Consider the following 9,419-nt stretch of genomic DNA (forward strand, 5'->3'; position numbering starts at 1 on the left):
TTGTGATCATCAGATTTAAATTTATGCAGACTTTATTCTGGTTGCCACACCAACGCATTACATGTGTCCTTCCTCGCTGCCGTGTCAGTTTTTAATCACAACTCGTATTATTGGGAACAGGATTACAGCAGTTGAGGATGCTGGTTGCCATAACAATGGAAGTCTCTTTATTCACACCAATATACACACCATCCACTCACTTTTCTCTCATTTCTACCCAGACTGTGCTTGTTCTAGATTCCAAAAGGTTTATTTTAGGTATTCAGAAGATTAAAGGAAAGTGACAGAACTACACAATCACATAAATTTCAATAAGGAATGAGTCTTTTAGACTAGTGGAATCTGAGCTAGTGGGACGCAGGAATAAACAATGAATGCGGGTGTGAGTTGCCGATATATTATTTTTTTCTGCTCGTTAACAGTATTTTGGTGGTCTTGATACCTTTGGTGGGCCTGCTTGCCTCCACACCTTCAGGGATGGAGAGCTCCTCCCAAGTGGATGTGTTTGGGGAAGGTTCTCCCTCTAATAGAGCCAGAGTTTGCTCCGCTGGTCCAATCTGCCCTCAGGAGAAAGTGATCAAGTCCAATTCTTCCCTCAGGAGACAGCCCCCTCTTCTACAAGTTAATAGCCCCCAGTGTCTTCTCCAAGTTAACCCCCTACCCAAGAGTGGACCCAAAGCTTTTTGAAATGTTGATGAATAGAAGCACAGAGAAAACTGTTGTGAGCAGCCCACACCTTTCTGTTCCTACAGATTTAAAATTCACCATTGGGGCGGTCCATGTATTTTATGAAATCATCCGGATGTGCCCTTTTTGTAAGTGGGAAAACACTTCTGCTTTCAGCGGTATGGCACATTTTGCTAACAGGGAGCATTTTGTAGCACAGACACCCCAAAATCCTGGATAAAATACTACAAGGAAGGGAGGAAGGAAGCAGGCAAGCCAGGAAGGAAGAGAGTAAATTCATGGCTGAACTTGAAAGAAAGGCAAGTCAGCAGGAGTCAGAAACAAAGATGGAAACAGAGCAACCAGGGGGTGGCCTGATGTCTCTCTTGTCCTGGAGGTGGTTGGATAGGGATTTGGATTTCATCACACACATAATGATGGGAGATGGGATCTTGGGTCCATGTGGTACTGGGAGTTGAAACTGAATCCCCTGTATAAAGACTGGATACCCCTGACCTGGGGGTCCCACGGTGGAAAAGGCAGGGGAGGTGCAAGTTTCCGAATATGATTAGCTTCAGGTCCTGCTTTCCCCCTGGACATAGGTGTATGGGTGTATGTTTTCCAAAGCATCAGAAACTGACAAAATTTGTATTTGGCTTTGGGAATTGAAGCTTATATTTGCAACCACTAGGTAAATTTGTCTCAGTAAGGGCCAGAGCCTCGGCTATTTCTGTTACCCCAACCCTGCTAAATATCTGAATCTTCTCAACATACTGATAGAATTCATGTCTCATGATGCTACTGAAAAACCCAATGGGTGGGCTTCCCTGGTGGCGCAGTGGTTAAGAATCCGCCTGCCAATGCAGGGGACATGGGTTCGAGCCCTGGTCCGGGAAGATCTCACATGCCATGGAGCAACTAAGCCCGTGCATCACAACTACTGAGCCTGTGCTCTAGAGCCCACGAGCCACACTACTGAGCCTGCACACCACAACTACTGAAGCCTGTGAACCTAGAGCCCATGCTCCACAACAAGAGAAGCCACTGCGATGAGAAGTCCGCGCACCACAACGAAGAGTAGTCCCTGCTTGCTGCAACTAGAGAAAGCCCGCGTGCAGCAACGAAGACCCAACGCAGCCAAAAAAATAAAATAAATTTTAAAAAACATTTTAAAAAAAACAATGGGAAAAAAATCACTGGATTAAGCTTATTTTTTTTTTAACTTTTTGGTTGCGTTGGGTCTTCATTGCTACGTATGGGCTTTCTCTAGTTGCGGTGAGCAGGGGCTATGCTTTTGTTGTGGTGAGCTGGCTTCTCATTATGGTGGCTTCTCTTGTTGCGGAGCACAGGATCTAGGTGCGTGGGCTTCAGTAGTTGCAGCACAGACTCAGTAGTTGTGGCACGTGGGCCTAGAGCACACAGGCTTCAGTAGTTGCGGCACACTGGTTCAGCAGTTGTGGCTCACAGGCTCTAGAGCACAGGCTCAGTAGTTGTGGCACACGGGCTTAGTTGCTCCGCGGCACGTGGGATCTTTCCAGACCAGGGCTCGAACCCATGTCCCGTGCATTGGCAGGCGGATTCTTAACCACTGCACCACCAGGGAAGTCCTTACTAGTTTTTAATTGGTGCTGAACAAATGACCACAAAGTTAGTGGCTTATAACAATACAAATTATCTTGTAGCTCTGGAGGTCAGAAATCCAAAATGGTGGTGCTGAACTCTTTTATCTTTTGCTTGTCCCTAGAACTCTTTCTCTCTCCTTCAAATTTAAATGATAGACTTGCTGGGTATTCTTGGTTGTAGGTTTTTTTCTTTTCATCACTTTAAATATATTATACCACTTCCTCCTGACCTGCAGTTTCTGCTGAAGAGCCAGCTGATAGCCTTAAGGGTGTTCCATTCTACTTCCCTTGCTACTTTTAAGATTCTCTCTTTGCCATTTTAATTACAATGTGTTTTGGTGTGAACCTCTTGGATTGATCTTGTTTGGGATTATCTTTGCTTCCTAGACCTTGATGTCTGTGTCCTTTCCCAGGTTAGGGTAGTTTTCAACTATTATTTCTTCAAACACATTCTCTGCCCCTTTCTCTTCTTCTCAGACTTAGTACATCTGATGTTGACCCAGAGGTCTCTTGAACTATCGTCACTTTTAAAAATTCTTTTTTTCTGTTCAGCTTGGGTGATTTCCACTACTCTTTCAATTCACTGATCTGTTCCTCCATATCATCTAATCTACTGCTGATTCTTTCTAGTGTATTTTTATTCTTGCATTCCTCAGCTGTTTGGTTTTTCTTTGTATTTTCTAACTCTTTGTTAAACTCCTCCCAGGGCTCATCCATTCTTCTGCTGAGTTGGTTGCGCATCTCTATGATCGTTACCTTGAATTCTTTATTGGGTAGATTACTTATCTCCACTTTGCTTAGCTCTTCTTTTGGAGTTTTGTCTTGTTACTTTGGAACATATTCCTGTGTCTCCTTACTTTGCCTAAATCTCTATTTTTATTTCTTTGTATTAGGTAGATCAGTTACATTTCCCTTTCTTGGAAAAGTGGCCTTATTAGATGTCCTATGGGGCCCAGCAGCACACTCCCCTCTGGTCACCAGTGCTATATGCTCTAGGGGTGCCCCCATGTGGGCTCTGTGGCCCTCCTGTTGTGGCAGAACTGATTACTGCGGGTGCAGTGGTAGGTGAGGCTGAACCCTGGGCCACAGCTGGCTGTGGGGCTGGGGTGTTCTGGGACTGACGCTGGCCTGCTGGTTGGTGGGTTAGCACCTGGCACTAATGGGCCACAGGGAGGACTCCAAAATGGCGCTTGCCAGCACCCGTGACCTCATGGTAGAATGAGCTCCCCAAAATGGCTGCCACCCAGTTCTGTATGCCCCCGGGGGGAGTCTCATTTGCCTCCTGCCTCTCTGGGAAGCTCTCCAAGGTCAGCAAGTGGGTCTGACTCAGGCTTCTGAGACTAAAGCAGCAACCAGGGCTCCTGGGAGAAATGCCTGATTGCAGGTTTGGGACTAGATAGATGAGCCTGGAAATCTTATACCAGAAAGCAAAAAAACTGCTAAGATTATTAGGGTTGTTTCAAAAGAACTCAGGAAGCAACTTAAATTGACTCCCACTGATCAAAGATAGAATAAAGCAACATCAAAAAGAACTGCAGTGGGTTGAAAAAAAGTTTTAAAATCAAGGGTTCATGGATTAATGGATCTTGACAAAGATCCTGACAAAGATCAGTGGCTGCCAATATGAACAAGAGATGAATCAGAATCTTATAAAAAGCCTCCAGAATAATGGGTCTCAAATTTGAGCGTGCCCCAGATTCACCTGGAAGGCTTGTTAAAACACCTATGGCTGGGCTCCACCTACAGTTTGATTCAGTGAGTCTGGGGTGGGGCTTGAGAAAGTGCATTTCTAACAAGTTCCCAGGTGATGCCGATGTTACTGATTCAGGAACCACACTTCCAGAACCACTGCTCTAGGTTTATTAATTCACAGGGAATGCAGGGGACAGAACACGCTAAAGGATGCCACGAGAATGCAATCAGTGAAATCAAGACCAAGAAACTACTCAACAGTGACCTTCAAGAAATACATTGCAAAAACAAAAAACAAAAAAACTCCAAATACAGTGCAAGGAAAAAAAAACTGGAGGACCCTATAGATAAATGGGACTTAAGATGTCTTTTTAGAGGTATATATTGAACCATCTTCAGCTGAAATGTCTAGGATTTCCTTCAAAAGTATCTATAGAGAAAGTGGATAGGCATATAGATAGTTAAAGCTGGATGAGTGCACAGGAGGTCCATCACACTATTCTCTAGCCAGTGTTTGAACTTTTGTATAAAAGTAGCAGCAATATATTTAAATAGTACATGCAAGACTGTTCATGAATGACTGGAAAGGGGTACTGACATTTCTAATACTTGGGCACCATATTCAGCAACTCTGCTTTACCTTTTTCTCACCTGGCTAGAACATTAAGGTTTGACTATTCTAATCATGGAAATTTTTATTTTATCTTTGGCTGCACCGCTCGGTGTGCGGGATCTTAGTTCCCCGACCGGGGATCGAACCCGAGCCCTTGGCAGTGAAAGCACGGAGTCCTTAACCACTGTACCGCCAGGGAGTCCCCTGGAATGGTTTACAACACAGGCAGCTACTATTTCACAAGTGGCTGTGCCAGCTGCTCTGATGATCGCACCCACTGCCTACAATGTGGGAAGACACTGTTTCATAGCTGAGGACAGTTTTCTATTGCATATTCCTCTCATCTACGTAAAAGTTACCTCCAGCTCCCTTTCGGCCCTTGGCCAGGGGAACCACTGTCCTGGTTTCCACAATAACGGAGTACAAATTGATGCCATCAAAGCTCTCCGTTCAGTAACTTTGTCAGTCTCCAAAAGGATTCCTTCCCCTCCTAAAACCCAAACACCCCTTCTTTAGATCTGACCTTTAAAACAGTCTACCCCCCACAGAAAGCACCCCGACAGAATGCCAATGAACAAAACTTAAAAAATCAACGAATGTTAATAGTGGGTGACCGTTTGATAGGAACTGGGTATTGAATAGGCTCTGGTTATCTCCCACAAATTGACTATAAAGGGAAAAAGCGACTTCATAATTGATTCAGGTTATTATCACAATGCGCCACTAGGTATGATGCACTGAGGACAGTCTCATTCTTGTGATATTTCTGCCAAAAATGCAATCATGAGGAGACATCAGACAAACCAAAATTGAGAAAACTTCTACAAAATAACCACCCTTTACTCTTCAAAAATGGCAAGGTCAAGAAAGGCCAAGGACCTGTTCCAGTTTAAAAGAGACTAAATAAAATCATGACAACTAAATGCAGCAAATGATCCTGGGCCAATTGAAAAAAAAGCATAAAGGATGTTATTAGACAACTGACAAAATATAAATACTGTGGATGAGATAAGATTATATCAAAGCTATTTTCCTGGTATTGATAGGCAGACACTATAGTTATATGAGAATGTCCCTGGAAATACACAAAATTTTAGGGATAGAACAGAAAGATGTAACTTACCTTCCAGAGGGTTTAGGAAAAAACAGCGTAAATGAAACAAAATATTATTGGTGAATGGCAAAGGGTAATTTTTTGTACTATATTGCAAGTTTTTCCTAATTTTGAAATTTTATCAAAATAACTATAAAAGAAGACTGCTCATTCATGCCTCTTCAATGCTTTTCACTAAGAGGAAATGAGTATCTGAAATAGATGTTGATACTTTAGGGCTGTTAAGAACTGAACCAGGATTTAAATCCTGCCTCTGTTAACAAACATACAAATAACATACCTTTCTCAGTAATGATCTCAAAAATGGGTGCAAGTTTCTGGATGTTAACAATAAATAATATAAATTACACGTGAGAGTTTCTTAGTAGAAGGTATAATACTTAAATATCACTTGACTTTGTAAAATTCAGATGAGCTATGATCAAACTACCTGGGAAACATTAATTTTACCGGGTTTGCATCTCCAGAAAGATGCATAAGAAACTAGTAATCCTGGCTTCCTCCAAGGGGTCAAGGATGGAATTTACTGTTTATTAACTTTTTGTATTTACCTTCTGATTTTTGAACCATGATTCCTTTCTATTCACTTTATCACTTTATTAAGTACTATGCTGGGGGCCCATCTGTGAAGTTGTTATAAGCCAGCCAAGCAAATCTAAACAAGCTATTTAGGATCTAGAAGACCAATTACACAAATGCAAATACACATCCTTTTAGTGAATGGAAGCATACATGGTGTTAGGGACACAAAGATGTATCTTGTTCAAGATGTGGTTGCTGCCTCAAAAAGCTCAATATTTTGGGACTTCCCCGGCGGTCCAGTGGTTAGGACACCTCGCTTTCACTGCCGAGGCTGTGGGTTCGATCCCTGGTTGGGAAACTGAGATCCCACAAGCCGCACAGCTTGGCCAAAAACAAAAAAGCAAGTCGCAGAACACACTCATGGTTCGAATACCTTACTGAAGCACATAGGAATTGCGACTGGAGAAGTCTGGGCAAATACACTGTGTTAGAAGCAGCTACCTTAGTAAGTGGACTCTTTTTAAAAGAGCGATACTTCATATTCCAAGGACACATTACTTTTGTAATTAAAAATTAAATCAGGAACTTAAAACATTCCACAAGATTTGTGTACAACCACAAAACCTGGATGAAGGTAGAAAACAATGCTTTCTGAAAGCAACATAAATAAAAGTGAAATTAGGTGGGAAAAGATGACTGAGCTCCCTAGTTTATCTGAGCAATTGTCACAGAAAATGTTCAAACTGCTACAAGGTAACAATGGGTAAATTCTGTGTGAAAACTGAAGCAGGGCAATAGCAGAGACTTAGCATGTTTAGGCCTTCGTAACAGCATAGTTACTTACTATGGTACTGTTCTAAGTACTTCTCACGTATTAACTTTTCATCTTCACCACCCATGAGGGGTTATCCCTACCACTTTGCGGATGACACTGAAGCCAGTTAAACCATCTACTATGTTGATCCTAACCTCATGTTTCTGAGGAGCTGAAAACAAGACCTTTTCGCATACTCAAATCAGGAATGAAACTTGCCAACGGCAACTCAAATTCAAAAAACCATCTGCCAAATATTTGGCGCTAAGTGGGAATACGCAATAAACTCAAAACAAGCCTTTCCCTCAGTGAACATTTTATTGAAGTAATAAAGCACAAAGCAGGTTAACAAAGTGGGAGAAAGAAGATACCAAGAGAAAAGATGGTAACAACACAGGAGTGGAACATTAAGTCACAGGAGCAGGAAGGACTGGAACTGGCCATAAAGGCACTATGGCATGTCCACACGCTACCACATAAAAGAAAGGGGGATCCAGTTATCATTCACTTCTAGTTTGCTCTCCACCAGGTTAATACTCCATCTAGCCACAGATGAACATGTGGCAAGTTGTAGAGACTCAGATTCTACTTCAAAGTTAGCAAGGAACTAAACATTTCACTGGTCAAGTGGGCCAGCGTTATACATACAGTGGTTTAGCACGTCCAATGATGTAGGTCCACAGGTGTGGGAGAGGAACCAGAATTTTAATAAGTTGGCCTTTGCTGCTGAATTCTTATGGATGCAGACATTTACCTACACAATTACCCACGGGGTGGGGGGGGGGAGCTAACAATGCAAACAAACCTGACTACCATGCGATGGAATATCGACACAAGAAAGCCCAGTTGAAGGATGCTGCATACTTTTAGAAAGCCTAATTTCACATTGTAGTACTCCCCTCTTTCATTTTAACAGGCTGTGGTTTTAAAAGCTTTTGTTCTTTCGCTGAAAACAAGAGAATTTTGGTCAAAGCCAATTCTTAAAAGTAACTTGTCCTTAAATGTAATTTGAAAGGCAGTGGAGGCTTGCTTCCTCATGTAAGAGTCCTAACTTTTGTTCTTTCAAACAGGCAAAACAATGAACTATAATTACAGATACCAGTTTCTTCTCTCAAAATCTGAAGCTTATATTGAAAAAAAACCCCAAACAAACCATATTTCTTATGAACATCTAAAAAAAATATATCAAAAGCATTAAAGAAAATAAGGTCTTGGAAGAAGCATCAACATTCTGGGGCACTATGTTCCTAAGATTAGGCTCTAAGATTTCATAACAGGAAGCCCAGTAATTATTAGAACAAGTCTTTTTACATGAGCAAACACTAGCAGTTACAGTGTCACTTTGGCAACTACATCTTTGACTCAACCTTTTCCACACAGTCTCAATTTGATTAGGCTTGCCTTCTGGATTATCTGAACCTACAAACCAACTCTAGATTATGATGCTTTCTAGTCCCCCCTGCAGCACAATGAGTGGTACCCACCACACCCTAACACTACCCAGCCCTTTACACCTTATATAGAGTGACAGCTCCCAGGAAGATGTTAAAGCTGAGCCATATAACCTACATCTTGATTTCAGACTAAGATTAATGAGTGCTTTTAATGAAATTACCTTATTTAAACAATCTGGAGAAAGAGATACATATATATATATATATATATATATATATATATATATATGGTAATTCATTTCTCAAACTGCAATCTCAACTAACTAGGCTTAACGGATGTATGGACTAATTGGTAACCCAGTAACTCCTACAAATTCGCAGTATTATAAAATTTGGTTTCCACAGTATTCACTACCCTTCATGACGAAGTACAAAAGTTTAGGGTTAACCCATTTAAATTTTTTCCAAGCCAACCACATAAAGTTCTACAAGGATGATCTAACCAATTATCACAGAACCCCACTAACTAAAGGGGACTGACTGTTAGGTGGAATTTTACTTTAATCAGTAAAACTGATTTATCAAGCGATCTGTTTTAAGTGCCTGTTAAGGATCTTTCAGTAGAAAATGAAATATTTGCTTTTCCATTTTGAATAACACACCAAATTTCTGATCAAAGAAAGGTTACTTCCATTTTTACATAACAAACATTAAAGACCACGGAACCTTATTCTAACAAAACACTAATTACAATGACCACTTCCAGAAAGTGGGATTCCAGGCTAGATAAGATCCCAAGTAACAGAAACTATTTTTTGAAGAATTCAATCAATTTAAGTTTGAAAAAGGTTTCATTATTTAAAAAATCTATTAATTTAGGCAAAATTGTATAACAGATCGACTATAAAATCTTTTATTTTTAACTTAACCTGTTTAGGGGGCCAATATGACTTTGGCAAATTTGAATAACAGGACAAAATAA

The sequence above is a fragment of the Delphinus delphis genome, chromosome 15 (genome assembly GCF_949987515.2).
Source record: "Delphinus delphis chromosome 15, mDelDel1.2, whole genome shotgun sequence".
NCBI classification, from domain to species: Eukaryota; Metazoa; Chordata; class Mammalia; order Artiodactyla; family Delphinidae; genus Delphinus; species Delphinus delphis.